The sequence below is a fragment of the Cryptomeria japonica genome, chromosome 7, assembly GCF_030272615.1.
Source record: "Cryptomeria japonica chromosome 7, Sugi_1.0, whole genome shotgun sequence".
Taxonomy (NCBI): domain Eukaryota; kingdom Viridiplantae; phylum Streptophyta; class Pinopsida; order Cupressales; family Cupressaceae; genus Cryptomeria; species Cryptomeria japonica.
In genome coordinates this window covers 8,560,440-8,576,852 of record NC_081411.1, presented here as the reverse complement: position 1 = coordinate 8,576,852, position 16,413 = coordinate 8,560,440, and the positions used below count along the sequence as shown (strand labels likewise).

General features: G+C 41.4%; 1 protein-coding gene across 2 annotated transcripts in view; it reads right to left on the bottom strand.

Moving 5' to 3' along the window:
* LOC131030829 (uncharacterized) overlaps window positions 1-16,413 on the bottom strand; it is a 154,543-nt gene that overhangs the window by 30,479 nt on the left and 107,651 nt on the right. The gene's annotated exons all lie outside the window — the stretch shown is intronic.

The window sequence follows — 16,413 nt, the reverse complement described above, 5'->3', positions numbered from 1 at the left end:
CCGTACGGTATTCCTTTCTTCCGCGTACGGATTCCTTCCATCGCAAGTCGTACACCGTATAGGCTACGTCGGACTCCCTTCTTTGCTGACCGTACGTCGTACGGATAATCCAGACACTCCCTCGATGGTCGTACGCGGTACGGATAATTCAGACACTCCCTCGATGATTGTACATTGTACGGGTGATCAACATACCCCTTGTCTGCGGGTCGTACATCGTAGTGCCTTTTCCCTGTCTCGCCTAGCCGTACATTGTACAGGCTATCATCGTTGTACGGACTCCTCACTCTTCCTTTCTCAGTCCATACGTTGTATGGTCTATCAAGGCCGTATGGATTTTCTAGCTTTGACTTGTGAATTCCTTCTGCCTCCGTTGTTCGTACGGTTTTGTTCTTGTATTGGCATGATGTCTACGAACTTGTACAACCCTGCATGGCACCTACTTTTTCCTCTGCAATTTTCTCTTCGACAAGCCCTTTCTCTATCCTGATTCTGCCTGTTTTGTGTACAAATAAGCTCTGTGGGGTTTTAAATAATCATTTGGTCTTTTCAGGGTTAGGGTTAGGCTTAAATATTTCATTAATTTTTTATAAAACAATTGCCTCTTTTTTAATTGTATTTTTTCCTTAATTATTTCCATTATTTCTGCCTTGCACTTTAATTTATTTTTAATACTCCCTAACCCTCCTCTTTTTATCTCTTCCATATATTTTCCGGTTCCCACTTTTAATATCTCGTCTTTTATCAGCTGTTTTAATTCTTTTATTTGACAACACTTTTTAAATATAGCTCTTCGTACCTTCAGTTTACCAAGGTACCGCGGGGTTAGGTTGCATCGTTTAGATGGCCCTTTGCGATCCGCAAAGTAGCTTATTGCCTCTGCAAATGTTGTTGAATGATCTTTTCGCCCCCTTAGTTTCCTCCTTGTTGTTCCGGTAGTATATTTCTTGCTTGCTTTTCCCTTGCCATTCGTCCCGACTCCCTTCCACCTTTTGTTTGACCCTTGGTCGGCATCCTCGTCTCCTTTGCTCCTCTTCATTCCTGAGGGGTCATTCTGGGTCTTCAGCTTTATCTTTGAATTGTGCAACCACATACAGACGTGCGACAACCTCCTATAGCATTCTTGTGAACAACACAACCCCACGTACTCCAAGTCCCATATCTTGTCAACTAACAGAGCGGGTCCCACCCCCTTATATCGCCTGTCAATGTAGCGGCCTCCGTATTGTTGGTACCATTTTACTTTTTCTTCGTCAACCTCCGGTGGTCCCGTGGGGTTAAGGATCACCCGGTATAATGAATTGGGTCTTCCGCTTCGCTTGGCTAGGAGGCGATGATGAATAAGTCTTCTATTTTCAGTACCATTTTTAAACAGGGACCTGTTGTGACCATTTCACACATCGCCCCATTAGAATGGGGACCCCCTCTTTTTTGCTTTTGTTTTGCCTGTTCTTCTCTCTGCTTTTAGGGTTTTGAGTGAGTGAGTTGTCTATCTAGGCTAGGGCTAAACCTTAGGGGTTTCTTCTGATGTTATTCAAACTGAGTCCAGTCAAATTTTGAAAGTTATTAAGTGTCCTCCCGAAGAGTTGAGACGATTGAAGTGAGGTGAGCCTGTCAGGGAAGTCAGATAGGTCTTAGGTTAGGTCTAATCAGGGTTTTTGGGGGTAAAAATCCAAATTTTGTCTAAGTGTTAGCATTTTGAAGGTGAAATTGTGTGTTCTTGCCTAGGTAAGTTTTGATCAAATTTTGGAGGTAAGATGATGCCTGAAACAGAGAAATCACTCCTGACCCTCTCTCAGGGTCCAGGGCAAAATTCATTCTAAGTGCAATTTCTTGTTTTGAGAAGGCTTGCTAACTGGTTCCTAGCCTTGAAGATGACCTAACTCTGCCTTGTGAAGTGATTGGAGACTTAAATTTTGAATATTTTAGCCAGAAAGGGTGAAATCGCTCCTGACCCTCTCTTAGGGTCCAGGGCGAAAATGTTATCTAAGGCATATTTGTCACTAACTTTTCTATTTTGTTTTGTGCAGGGTCTCCAGGAGAGATGATTGGACGTGACTTGATGCTTTTGAAGATTTGAAGGCATAAAAATGATGAATTTTGGAAGTTAAGGGAAAAATCGCTCCTGTCCCTTGCTGAGGGCTCAGGGCCAAATTTTGATTTCCCTCATCTTGCAGTGAAAAGGAACCACGTGTTGGATATGATTGGAAAGTGAATAATTTTATCCACCCGCCTGAAGCAGTTTTAACTTGAGATGATGAAGGATTTTGTTGGAATCATCAAAATCGCTCCTGACCCTCTCTAAAGGTCCAGGGCGAAAAAGCTTATTAGAGTCATTCCTGACCTTGTTTGGTCAAATTGAGATATCAAAGGCGTGGTGGAGGACGAAATGAACATGATGAAGCATCCAGACTTGATTGAAGATAATGAAATGATGGAGTTTTGCCCAAGAAGGGTAATTTCGCTCCTGACCCTCTCTCAGGGTCTAGAGCGAAATTCTTTATATTCACATTTTTAGACCTTTCTTGGACATGAAATTTTATTCATAACGTGAAACAAGATGAAATCTTCCCTAGCAAAGGCATTTCATGATGAAAGGTGAAGCATTTTGGCCTAGAAGGCAAAGTTCGCTCCTGACCCTCACTGAAGGTCCGGAGCTTGATTTTCAAATTTGCACTATTCTTGCAGGATCAAAGTGATTTTATGATTGGAAGAGATCAAGGAAAGCATGTTCTATCCGTTGAATATAATTTGAGTGGTCAACAAAGGAGGAAATCAACCCAAAAAAAACAAAGGGCGCTCCTGACCCTCACTGAAGGTCCAGAGCGATTTTCTAAAGGTGCAATTTTCTTGCAAGGACAAAACAAGTTTTGTGATTGAAATGAATGGAAGAGGGCGTGTTTTGACCGTTGAAGATAATTTGGATGGCTAACAAAGGACGGATAAACTTGAATTTGCAAAATCGCTCCTGTCCCTCACTGAAGGCCCAGGGCGAAAAACCTAATATCCAATCTTTCTCTCCAAGTTTGGACAAATCTAAGCCAAGGCGCAAGTTTGAAACGATGTTTGAAATACCTTGAGGTGGAATCGAGATGCTAAGATTACAAATTTTGATGACAATGGGGAAAATCGCTCCTGACCCTCTCCAAGGGTCCAGGGCGAAATTTCTAAGTGTGCCCACTTTCCTTGCATTTCGAGATAATATTTTTGTTTCCAAGACTCAAAAGGGAGTGGAGAATGATGTTCTACGCCTTAAGGTAATTTGAAGATTGAAGTGATCAAGAATTTGTACAAAGGACTCAAAAGCGCTCCTGTCCCTTACTGAAGGTCCAGGGCGATTTTTACAAAACCAATAACTTCCCTCCAAGATTACGCTAAGGTAAGGTTGTGCAAGGGTGAAAAAGGTCTTCTAAAGCATAGTGAACAAAGATGTGACTTCAAAACTTGATAATCCTAGGCTAGAATACAAAAGTCGCCCCTGTCCCTCACTGGAGGCCCAGAGCGAAAATCTTTGGAGCACCTATTTTGCCTTGCAAAAGCAAATTAAGCATGCATAGAACGAGTGAAGGAGATCATCGCTTACCCCACAACGAGAATTGACAAATAAAAGATGAAGGATTAAGAGCAAAAGTAAAAGGCGCTCCTGACCCTCTCTGAGGGTCCAGGGCGAAAAAGTCCTAAAGGCACTTTCCTCCTAGAGATCAAATGAAGTCAAACTCACAACTCCAATTAGAAATGCCATTTAAATGCCTAGATAAAGTTTTGGGCAAGAAAAATGAGGAATGCAAGGCCTAAATTGAAAGTTCGCTCCTGACCCTTGCCAAGGGTCCAGGGCGAAGTTAGTGGCATTCTTTATTTTTTACCATATTTGAGCGTTAATATCCTCCAAATTGCGTTAGATGCCAAAATTGCTAACTTCGAAGTATAAAAAAAATAAATTCAAATTAAATTGGCATTTAATAAAAGACATATTGGCATTTAATAAATTAATTTTGAGCCTCAAAAAATCGAATTTTTATTATAAAGGCATTTAAAATTAATTTTTTTTATTAAATTAAAATTAAAAATGGAGCGCTTGAGGTCTTATTTTTATTTATTTCATCAAGTCGGCCTCTCCTTTTTGCAAATTTATTTATTTTTTAAGCCTATTTTGCCAAGTCGGCCTAGGGGGAGCAAGGTGGTGAGCGCTCTATATATTGGAGGTGTTTTTTTTCATCATTCAAATCATTCACTCATTGCTTCAAGTGCGAATTTGGAGAGCAAGAAGGAGGTGCGAAATCTGGTCTATTTGGAGTGAATTTATCTCAAGTGTTGGAGACTAGAAGGAAGTGGAGTTGATTCTTGTGAAGACCAAAGGAGGCGCATTTTATTCAAGGAGAGCTTTGATCTACATTTTGCCTAGCGAAATTCACCTATTTTTGCATCATTCCTTAGAGTTAGTACTCAAGAGAAGGTATGGCGAGATCATCCTAGTCCCAATGTTGAAGCTTTGAATTTTGAACTTTGGTTTTTGAAAATTGCATAGTTAATTAGGAAATGATAACTCAAGATTTATCATGAAGTTTCCTAATTAAAATCTTAAATCTTCCTTTCTACTTTATATTTCTACATTTCAAAATATATTACTCATTATGAAATGTTGTGTAGGTGTCAAGATGACGACTCCAAAGACGGGAGCATCTACTAGTCGTCCAGCTCTCATGAAGGAAGATCAGAGGAACGAAGAATTGGAGACCAGGATCGTGTCCAAGTGGAGCAATATCGGAGATACCAACTTGGGAAACTTCAGTGTGAAGAAGTTTCGAGAGGTCCCCTACATTGGCAAGCCATCACCTGTCGCAAAGAGAATAATTGAAAGTGGCATCATCAAGGCGGCCGGTTTCCCTCCAGCAGTCTAGTGTCATGAGCTGATGATCGAGTGTGCCCGCCATTATGACTCACAATCGAGATCGATCGTATCCAAAGAAGGGAACACTTTGGCTTACCTTTCAAAGGAGGCTATAAGTGAAGCTCTCCATCTTCCAGAGCATAAAGATATGATTTACAAAAGCCTAGAAGGAGCCAGGTCAATGTATGAAGATGATCCCGACACTTGCTTGAGTATCATCAATAAGAATTGGTTGCTCAAAAGTCGTCCCCGCCTGAGCAAGATTCCCAACACACCACATAGGATCGACTTCCAGGAGGAGTACAGAGATTTGATAACTTTGCTCAATCGAGTTACAGGGGCTCCTCAGGCCTTCTACTTCGAAAAGTGGATGTTCTACTTCATCCAAGTGATAGTCCAAGGAAAAGGAACAATTCATTGGACTAGAATTATTAGCCATTGCCTGGATGTGTAGTTGAGAAGACTAAAGCCTACCAAATCATTCCACATGAGCTCATACGTCATATATGCCTTGATCAGGAGTTTCGAATATGCAGGGCTACCTCACAGAGGAGTGATCGAAAGAGGACCCGGAGAAGTGAGAGTTTGTGACTCTTATGTTCATTTGCATCATCCTCCTAGAGGTGACTACAAGTTAGTCAATGATACCTTCACAATGAACATCACTAGGATATTGCAAGGTGGGATTCACAATCGACTATCTCTGGATGCATAGGAGCTTGTGAAGAGGTATGGTGCTTGGTTCATCCAGTTTCAAAAGTTTACATATATCAGAGTTCATGGGTGTCCTTCACCTCCCTACATGTTGCCAAGGTATCCGACAGACAGGATAGTACTACTTGAGGTGACCAGACAGTTGGCAGCTTATGCAAAGGCATTCAGACACAAGCATGGAAATGGAGTTCCCGTGCCCATCATATTGGGGAATTCAGTTGAGGTATGTCCTAATACTCAAGCCTCGAAAGATGCAAAGAGGGAGCTGGCCTTATATTCATTCATGTTCTTTGCCTTGAGGGAGAATTTCGATCCTCATGGTTATATGGAAGAGACAGTTGGCAAGAAGTACAAACACGAGTTTCAGGTAGAGGACTTTTGGATGAATCTCTCGAGTGATTTAGAAGTGAAAAGAAAGATGCATTCCAGATTACCTTTAGATTTCATCAGGAAATGTAAAGTTTACAGAGTGGCCGATCAAGCTCAGGACAGTGGCAAACATCTCCAGTCATCCTATGACAGAGAGGACAAAGCAGTGAAGATAGATTGGAGCGAGCCTGAGATTTCGGACTTGAGAGCTTTGATGGCTCCAGTTTTGTCATGTACTCGCAAATGGGTGGATGTACAACATCAAAAGTTAAGAGAGCAGAACATACCAATGACTTTTACTTTGGAGGAAAGACCAGAAGAAGGAGGAGCGAGCGTAAGTGAAGATAATTCTCATCCTAGAGGCGCAAAGAGGAAAGAAAGACCTGAGAAAAGGGAACCCTCCAAGAAGAAGCAAGAAGCCAATCGAGATCGCTCATCAGGCACATCTTCTCGACATGAAAAAAAGACAAGTCAAGTTGAAGGACAAGAGAAGATGGTGCCCGAGGTTGATGAATCTATGGAGTCCATGGTATAGAATGATAAACCTGAAAAGGGGCAGGCACCTCAGCATTCATCAAGTCGATCTCCCCAAGTTGATGAGCTACATGAAGAGAAGAATGATGATGAAGTGACATCTCCTCTCTGAGAAGATGAACCATTGCTTAAAGAAATACAAGTTAGAGAGACAAGATCCGCCATTCCGGATTGGTTAAAAGAGAGATTGACAAGGGTAATCGTGATTGAGGATGAAGAGGATGTGATTGACTTAGAGAGTCTTATAAGAAATTCTCAAGAAGTAACGGAGAAAAAGAAGGCCACCAAGATGTCCAAGATGATCACAGATGAGGTAGGATCTAGGAAGTTGCAGATAGCTACACCAGTAGTGGACAAGTATGAAGGTGAAATTCTTGCAGAAGAGTATGATGTAGAAACATTTGAGCTTGGTCCACTCACTGCTGAACAGGCACTAGATGAGGCAACCGATTCATTTGAAGCACTTAAAGACAAGCTTAAGGAAGAAATGGAAAAGAATAGAAAGCTTGAGAGAGAAGTCGATGCTTGGAGAGGCTACTTTAGCCATCTCAATCAGCCCCTGGGACGTCAGGATCCAGCAGTGTCTCCTGTGCAAGCACTTCCCCTTGAATCAGTTGGCGAGGCAGAAAGAGTCAAGAGCTTGGTTCAGCTTATGAGCTCTTGGATTGACAAATCCCACACAGTAGCCATTCAATTTACAACAAGAATGATGCAGACAATCCACCGAGCTATCTAGGTCCTTGAGATCGTCCACAACCTAATGATAACTGTAGCCGCTTTCGCTCACACTAGAGATGTTATCATTCCTATTCTGCAAGTAATCAGGCAAACACCAAGGAAGATCCTAGCACAAGAAAAGATAATGGATGGAGGAGCTCATAATTTACTTCAGTGGTCAACTCTACTCCAGATGAAAGAGGTTCTTTTCGAGGACATCAGCACCAAATGCAATCAAGTTGAGGGCGTCATCCATCCAATTCAGGATAAGGTGTTTGAAGTGTTGTGTACCATTCTTGGCAGGAGGATCGAAGTTGAGACAGATGTGGACCTTCAAGAGTGGAAGAAAGAGTCAAGGTCATCTTTTGCAAAGATGAGAATGTGATCACAGATGAGCAACAGGATCTAATGTTCACTACTATGCTCCTGATTGAGAAGATTAAAGAACTCGAACCTGGATGGGAAACGGCTCTTCTCAAAGCCTTTGATCAAGTTATCCACTTGGAGGAGCGAATGAGGAATCTTCACGAGATTCCTATTGCTGAGATTGAAGGAATTGTGTCCAGATTCGTTGCATATGCTAAGAAAGAACATTGGAAGGGGAATAAGGTTCTAGAAGAGAGGTTGTTATAAAATGATGTGGCATCTTAATTATCATTGGTCTATGTTTCCTCGATTTTTGTGCCAATTAAATATTTGGCTATGCATTTACTAATGTTCAACTAAAAGGGGACTTTTTGTAACAAACCCTAATTAGGGTTTAGGTGTCAAAATCTCAGTCGTTGATCTTCTTTTGATCTGGGCCGTTCATTGTAATTGAGGATGCTATATATACCCTCACTCATTTTCATTTTGTCATTAGAAATTAGATGATTAGAGATTAGATATTAAGGAGATAGTTAGAGCTTTGGAGAGAAGAAAGTTATTTTGTAGCAAGATTGAGTAGTGAAGAAAGAATTTCAAACAATTGTTGTCTATTTTGGCTTTGAGATCAATAAAATATTGAAGTTATGGTGTTTTATTGCAATTCTTGTGGCTATCTTCATGGTTGTTTACTTTCTTGAATCATTCTCGATCGAAGTAGTATTTAAGTTTGAAGGACTAAGTGTTGTGCTTGATCTTTGGTGAGATTCACGTTCCAAACCACTAGCTTCTTACTGATTGTAAAGACACCTTGTGTGGTCAACTGGAGATATTTGGATTGCTTGAACCTTCAATCATTATTGAACTATTGATATGTATCTTTATGATAATATCTATAATTCTTGATGATTTGAAATCACTAATCACCTTAGAAGATCGCATCAATTTCAGTAGAGTTGTAATTCCTTGGCAATACTGAAATTGGTAGAATCTTACCAAGTCTAGCCTACATTGAGTCATTCTTAGGATTAGATTAGAATCCATCTCTCGCAAACCCTATCTTTTGATCTTTTTGAGAACCTGTTAGCTTTAGGAAAATCCTGTTCCTGCAGATCGAAAACGTAAGGCCCCTTGAAGAAACAACATTCACAACGACCACTGGTGCTTATCCACACGTAGAGATCCTACAACGAAGAACCTTGAAGTCATCCTGATTGATCCTTTTCCACGATATCTTCAGCAATCAGAGGCTTTACTCAAGAGAGGATAAGGTACCCTTGGGTATTTTATTCTGTGTTTGATAGTGTACAAAATACACGTCAACAGGACCTAGGGTTGCCCCGTACTCCTCTAAGTCAAATTTCACCTCTAGGTCTATAGGTTCCTCCTCTTTATTTGCACTCTCAGCTTTTCTTCGGGCTTCAGCCTCTTCATCGATATCGTATGCTACGTACCCTTCTCGAAGACCTTCATATGGGGCTCGCTTCTTCCAATGTCCTGAAACCCATACCCATACAGCTGGCTCCCCAAAATACACGTTTGTGAGGTGCTTGTGATTCCTGGGAACCGCAACACCTTCCACCTGCTTTGGCACAAGTTGCTCTTCCATGGCTGCAAAAGGCTTTGCCCACTCTTCATCTCTCCAGTAGGGCTCTTCTTTTACCACCGGATCTTCGTCAACTTCCTTGCTCTGGCGAATGTTCCAGTTCCCTTTTGTAGCGTATCCCAACATGTTGATCTTGATCACAGGTTTGTTTCGTTCTTTGTAGATTTTCAATTTTGAACCATTCTCTGGGTCCTTGATTGGATTGTTATCCACAGTGGATAGCTTCACCGGCCCGTTCTTGCCGACCTCTCTGATCTTATAGGGTCTGAGCCAACGAACTTTAAACTTCCCCGATCGAAGTTCGTACCGGCCTTTATACTTCAAAACCAACTACCCTGGCCGAAAGTTGACCCGCCGTAGGTGCTTGTCATGCCAACACTTTCGTCGTCGTTGCGCTACCTCCATTGCCCACTATGCCATTACCTTTCGTTCGTCTAGTTTCACCAGGCTGTCGAGCCTTGCACTCAAGCTTTCTTCATCACCAAGTCTATTATCCACTACCACCTGGAGGCTAGGTATGGTGCACTCTACTGGTACCACTGCCTCCTGCCCGTACATGAGCTTGAATGCGGTATGCCCCGTGGTGACCTTGTAGGTTGTGCGGTAGGCCCACAATACAGCTGGTAGCCTTTCCTCCCAGTCTTCTTGCTCCACCCCACACGACTTGTAAATTATTGACACCAACACCTTGTTGGTTGCTTCTGCCTGTCCGTTAGCGCAGGGGTAGTACGGACTAGAGAGATTGTGAAAGATTTTGAACTCTACGGTCATGGTACGGATTACTTGGTTGACAAAGTACACTCCCCTGTCACTGGTGATTTGAAGGGGTATCCCTTACCTCGTGATGATCTGTTCATACAAGAACCGTGCCGTACTCAAAGCCATGTTATCGGGCAAGGCTCTCGCTTCTACCCACTTGGTGAGGTATTCGGTAGCCACTAGAACATATTTGCACCTGTGCATGCTACTCAGCTTCAAGGGTCCTACAAAGTCCAGACCCCATCATTCGAATAGTTCTTGTGGGTGCGAGGGAAAGAAGGGCATGAAGTCCTACTTGAGTGGTTTTCCTGCACGTTGGCAAGTGTCACACCCGACCACCCACTCCCGAGCGTCTGTGTGTAGAGTTGGCCACCACAGACTGGCTAGAAGTACTTTCCTGGTAGTTGCATCTGGTCCCATGTGTCCGCCTGCTTACCCATCATGTGCTTCCTTCAACACACTCGGGATTTCCTCATCCATAACACATCTCCTCAGGATTTGGTCGGGACCCATTTTATATAACAGGCCATTGATTAGCTAGAAAGTCTTACTCTTTAGTGCTAGCTTCAGCCGTTCCCCCAGGGTCATCTCCTTTGGGAATGTGGAAGTGGAGAGGTACTGGCCGATCTTCTCGTACCACGATATTAGTACTGCAATCTGGAACAAGTGTTCATCTAGGAAGTCCTCGTTCACCCCTTCCGCCGGTTCTCTTGATCTGATCCTTGATAGTTGGTTGGCCATCACATGGGACTTGTCTGGTCGTACAATAATGGTGAAGGTGAATTCTTGCAAGCATAATAGCCATCTACTTACCCGACCCTGGATAATTGGTATATTTACCAGATACATTAGTGCCTGATGGTTCATGTAAAACGTGAATAGAGTAGCCAACAGGTAGTGGTGAAACTTTTGTACCGCATACACCATCCTGAGTGCCTCCCTCTCCGTTGTGTTGTAGTTGCGTTCAGCCCTTGACAAAAGTCGGTTGGCGAAGAAAACGGAATGATCTAGTCCTTGCATCCCTACTTGTGCAAGGGTAGCACCAATCGTGAAGTTGGAGGCATCGACGTGTACGTGAAACTCCTTATTCCAATCTGGGTACAACAGTGTTGGTACACTTATGAGCCGATCTTTCAATTCCTTGAAGGCTTCTTCTTGCTCGGTACCTGTTGATGTGTATTTTGTACACGACCAAACACAGAATAAAATACCTAAAGGGTACCTTATCCTCTCTTGAATAAAGCCTCTGAATGTTGAAGATGTCGCGAAAAGGATCAATCGGGATGACTTCAAGGTTCTTCGCTGTAGGATCTCTACGTGTGGATAAGCACCAGTGGTATGATGTGATTTGCTGGAATCACAAGGGGACTTACACTTGATGACTGAACGTCTGATTTGCTGGAATCACGAGTCCTATTTACTAACTGGAAGACAAACAAATGGCAAAAGATGCAAGGTTAAGGAAGTCTACTCTACTACCTAGAATGCGAGAAGATGGATGAATGACTAGGTGGAGTCCTACTGGGCTGGGTCTCACCATCAGGCTGAACAATTCAACACCAACTCAATGCGATCTTCTAAGGGATGCTTCCAATATGTTCAAATCGTACACCATCTGACACTGATCACCATTCAAGATAATGCATGAAACAATAGACGTGTGATGACTTAAGATTAAGCTCATTTTATTCGAGTTGACCACGCAAGGCCCACTTACCATCAGCAAGAGGCTAGTGGTTTGGATTAGACGGATTCCACACAGGTGCATTCAACAATTTCCTTCATTCGATCTAATCATCTACCATCTAGAATTGAAGATTCAACAAGAAACCATGCATATTGCAAGAAACAACACACTTCACCATTGCTTCAATGAAAATGGAGTTTATTTACAATCAATGGCAACAATTTCTTGCCTTGTCCTCCTATTCTACTCTAATTGCTATTCTATCAACAGACTACTCACCTTCTAACTATTGACTAACTATTTTCTATTATCCTTTACAAATGAAGAGCTGGGGCTTATATAGTGCCCTTAATACAATTCAACGGCTAAGATCAATTTGAGATCAATGGCCAAGATTCTACAATGAAAACCCTAATTAGGGTTTGTTACAACAAACTCAATTATGACCAATGAAATAATTGTATTAATTGGACGCATGTCTTCTCTGGAAAATTCGACCAATGGATAGCTGGGGTAGGTACATCGAAGTTTGTGCCACCTTTAATGAGTCAAGCACATTGAATCTGGACATGCTGAGGTGCACCAATCCGACTGGAAGAGTGATGACTGGGATGCCACCTTGTTTGATACTTGCAACTTGGTAGATATCCAATTCGATGATGCTGAGAAGCTAGCTTTAATTAATTCATCTAAAACTATCTGCTTCCTCAACGAACCCTTGCTCTGACTTATTTTGTCTTTGATGTGCAGGATGATGATGTACCTCGCCGTGGCATGCTGGATTGGAAGAGGTCGCTCTTATGCTTGCTCGATCTTCTTGGAGGAGATCGTCCTTGATCTGGCTTGATTTTCTTTGAAGAGAGTCTGCCAAGTAATAGATCTTCCGACTCCGGGCCACCATTTGATGCCTACACAAAAATTCCAAAATTAGTCTTTAAGCATTATATCTTAAAATATAGAAATTAAGACTCTCCAAAGGGAAAATTCAAAATTTCATGATAAATCTAGAATTCTTCATTTCCTAATTAATTAATCAACAAAATCAAACTCTCAAGTCTTAGACTTCTTTTCAAAAATTGCTATGAAATTAAAACAAGCCTTGACGAAGAATATCAAAATGATTTCCATACCTTCTCTTGAGCACTTAACTCTAAGACCTTCAAAAATGATGAAAGAAGACTGGATTTTGCTAGACAAGGTTTAGATTGTAGTCTTCCCTTGGATGAATTACGCCTCCATTAGTCTTCAAAAGAGCTCTACCTTCCACTAGCTTCTTCAAAATCAGGAAATTTGCCTTCAAATACCTTCCTGTTGTGACGTTTTCACACATCGCCCCATTGCAAATGGGGACCCATGTTTTTTGTTCGTTTTCGCTTTGCTTTTTCTAGGGTTTTGTTAGTTTGTTAGTTGTCTGGATTTAGGGTCAAGCCTTAGGGTTTTAATTACCGTCTTTTCGGACCAAAATCCAGTCGGTTTTGGGAGCTTTTTGATTTTCCTTTTCTAGAATGCAAATTTTGAATGCAATGAATTTGCCAGAATGGTCTAATTTTCAATTGGAATGTTGATGCAGAGCTTAAATTTGTCTAAGTGTTGAAGACGAAATGTGAATTTTTGTCCAATTGAATATTTTTGACCAAATTTTGACTTTTTTGAATTTTGATCCTGGGCATTGGAATTGATTTGTTTTCGCCTCGTGAAGTGTTAAAATGTGAAAAATCTTGTTATTTTGGCCTGTAGGAGCAAAATCGCTCCTGTCCCTCAGTGAAGGACGGGAGCTCAATTTCAAATATCTCATCGTCCCTGCAGAGTCCAGACAAATTTTACGTTTGAAATAATGGAGAACGACGAGATCTTTCCATTGAATATAAATTGAAGATTTTCATGAGCACAGAAATGCCTCCAGAGGAAAGATCGCTCCTGTCCCTCAGTGAAGGACCGGAGCTACAAATTCAATTTCGCCTCGTCCTTGCAAGATTTTGATGACTTAATGATTTGAGGACGTCCAAAGGAAGATGCTTTGCCAAATGAATATAATTTGAGGTGCAAAAACGAAGGAGAATGACCTATATTGACCAAATCGCTCCTGTCCCTCTCCAAGGGACCAGGGCGAGGTACCTTGTAGCTCTCGTCCCCCTCCCAGGGACCAGAGCGATTTCCTTCATTATGCAAAATCCAGACAAAGGTCAAGGCAAGTTTACGTTCAAAAACAAGGAAAAACATGAGATAAATGCGTTGAATATAAATTGAAGATTTTTGGGACGTCCATAACAGTGCTAATTGCCTAAATCGCTCCTGTCCCTCAGTGAAGGACCGGAGCTACAAATCCAATTTTGCTTTGTCCTTGCAAGATTTTAACGTCTTGACGATGTGAAAAGGTCCAAAGAGGTACATTTTATCAAATGAATATAACTTGAAGTGCTGTCGGGGAGATCACATGGATAACCAAGTCCGGCTTGAGTGAGGTCCTGATCCTGAAATTTGGCTCCTGTCCCTCAGTGAAGGACCGGAGCTACAAATCCAATTTTGCTTTGTCCTTGCAAGATTTTAACGTCTTGACGATGTGAAAAGGTCCAAAGAGGTACATTTTATCAAATGAATATAACTTGAAGTGCTGTCGGGGAGATCACATGGATAACCAAGTCCGGCTTGAGTGAGGTCCTGATCCTGAAATTTGGCTAAGTCTGGAATGTCCTGACCCTGAAATTTGACTAAGTCTGGAAACTGAAAAAAACCTCCAAAAACTAGATTTTGCAATATAACTCCTGGAGGTCTGAAACCACTCTCAAACATCCTGAAAGTATATATGGAATATAACTTAAAGTATAAGAAAGAAGAAACATAGAAGGAAATGTCACTTATACTTAAATGTTATATTCCATTAAAATTGTCCTGATCGAGAGTGCGAAAAGTCAAATTTCGCTCGTGTCCTTCTCCAACGGTCCAGAGCGAAATGCGCTCGTGTCCCTCTCCAAGGGACCAAGGCGAATCGCTCGTGTCCCTCACCAAGGGTCCAGAGCGAAAATGCTTAGTTGAGCCATTCCTGACCTTGTTTGGACGAATCGAGACATCAAAGGCATGGTGAAGGACGAAATGAGCATGATAGAACATCCAGACTTGATCAAAAACAATGAAATGATGAAGTTTTGCCTAGAGGGTCAAATTCGCTCCTGTCCCTCACTGAAGGACCAGAGCGAAGTTCTTCATAAGGTACGATCTGGGCAAAGATCAAGCAAATTTTATGTTCGAAGGCAAGAAAGGAGGTCAATCGAACCCGTTGAAGACAAATTGAAGATTATCAAACGTCAACAAAGGACCAAAATGCTTAAGTTCGCTCCTGTCCCTCAGGAAGGGACCAGAGCGATTTTTGTTGTAGATGATTTTCTCGCCAAATTTCAACCGATCTCAAGGCATGAATGAATGAAAGGAGGCATTGCGAATCCGTTGAATATAATTTTCGAAGGTGATGAAGTGAAATGAGGCCCACAAGAGCAAAATCGCTCCTGTCCCTCAGTCAGGGACCAGGGCGATGAGGTACGTATCTTCCCACTTTTTCATTTTTGGGCGCTAAACAAACATTTTTTAAATTTATTTAAATGCTAGAAAAAAATCGATATTTAATTAAAAGCATTTAAATAGCGCATGGTATGTATTTATTAATTATTTTTTGCCTTTGTAAAAAATCGAAATTTATTAATTAAAAATAAAGGCATTTAATAATTAATTATTAATTTAATAAAAATCAAAAGGGAGCGCTTGGGTTTATTTTGTCAAGGTCGGCCTTTATTATTTATTAAAAAATCGTTTAATTTGCCTTATTAATTATCAAGTCGGCCTAAGGTCAATATGAAGGTGAGCGCCTATAAAGGAAGGTGTTTATTTCATTTTCACATCATCATTTATCATCTCTCATATGCAACTTGGAGAAGGCAAAAGAGGAGCGAATTTCATACAAAGGAAGGGCGAAATTATCATTCAAGAAGAGGAGCGAATTCAATCAAAGGTGGTGCGAAACTACTATCCAAAGGAGAGGCGAACTTGAAGTTTCTATTTGAGCGAAGTTGCCTAGGACGTCAAAGACATATCAAAGATGGCGAAATTGCTAACTTGAAGAGGAAATCACTTGCCAAGGACATATCAAAGGTGGCGAAGTTGTCTTTTTGAAGAAGAATCACGTTGATGACCATCTTACGTCAATTTTGCCTAGGCAATTGTATTCATTTTGCATTTTAGAGTTAAACTCTCAAGTAAGGTATGGCAAGATCTCTTGTTTTAATTTCAAATTTTGATTGTCATTGCCTTAATTTTGAAATTTTGTTTTTCCTTAGCTCAATCGTTTTTTAGGAAATGATTAATAAAGGACTTATCATTAAGTTTCCTAAAAAATTGCTCTCTAATTTATGTTATGTATTGCAAAATCATGGTACTAATTTTGAAATGTTGTGTAGGCATCAAATGGAGGTCTCATCAAGGAAAATCAAGCCGGATCAAGGACGGTCTTCGCCAGGACGATCAAGCCAAGACATGGGCGACCTCTTTCAATCCAGCGTTCCAAGGCGAGGTACATCGTCATCCTGCACATCAAGGACAAAAGGAGTTAGAACAAGAGTTAATTAAAGATAGCCTCTCAACGACATCAAATTGAATATCTAGCAAGCTTCAAGTGTCAGATGAGGTGGCGTCCTAGTCATCATTTCTCCAATCAGTGAAGTCCATCTCAGCATGTCCAGATTCAATGTACTTAACTCATGGAAGGTGGCACAAACTCCGATGTACCTA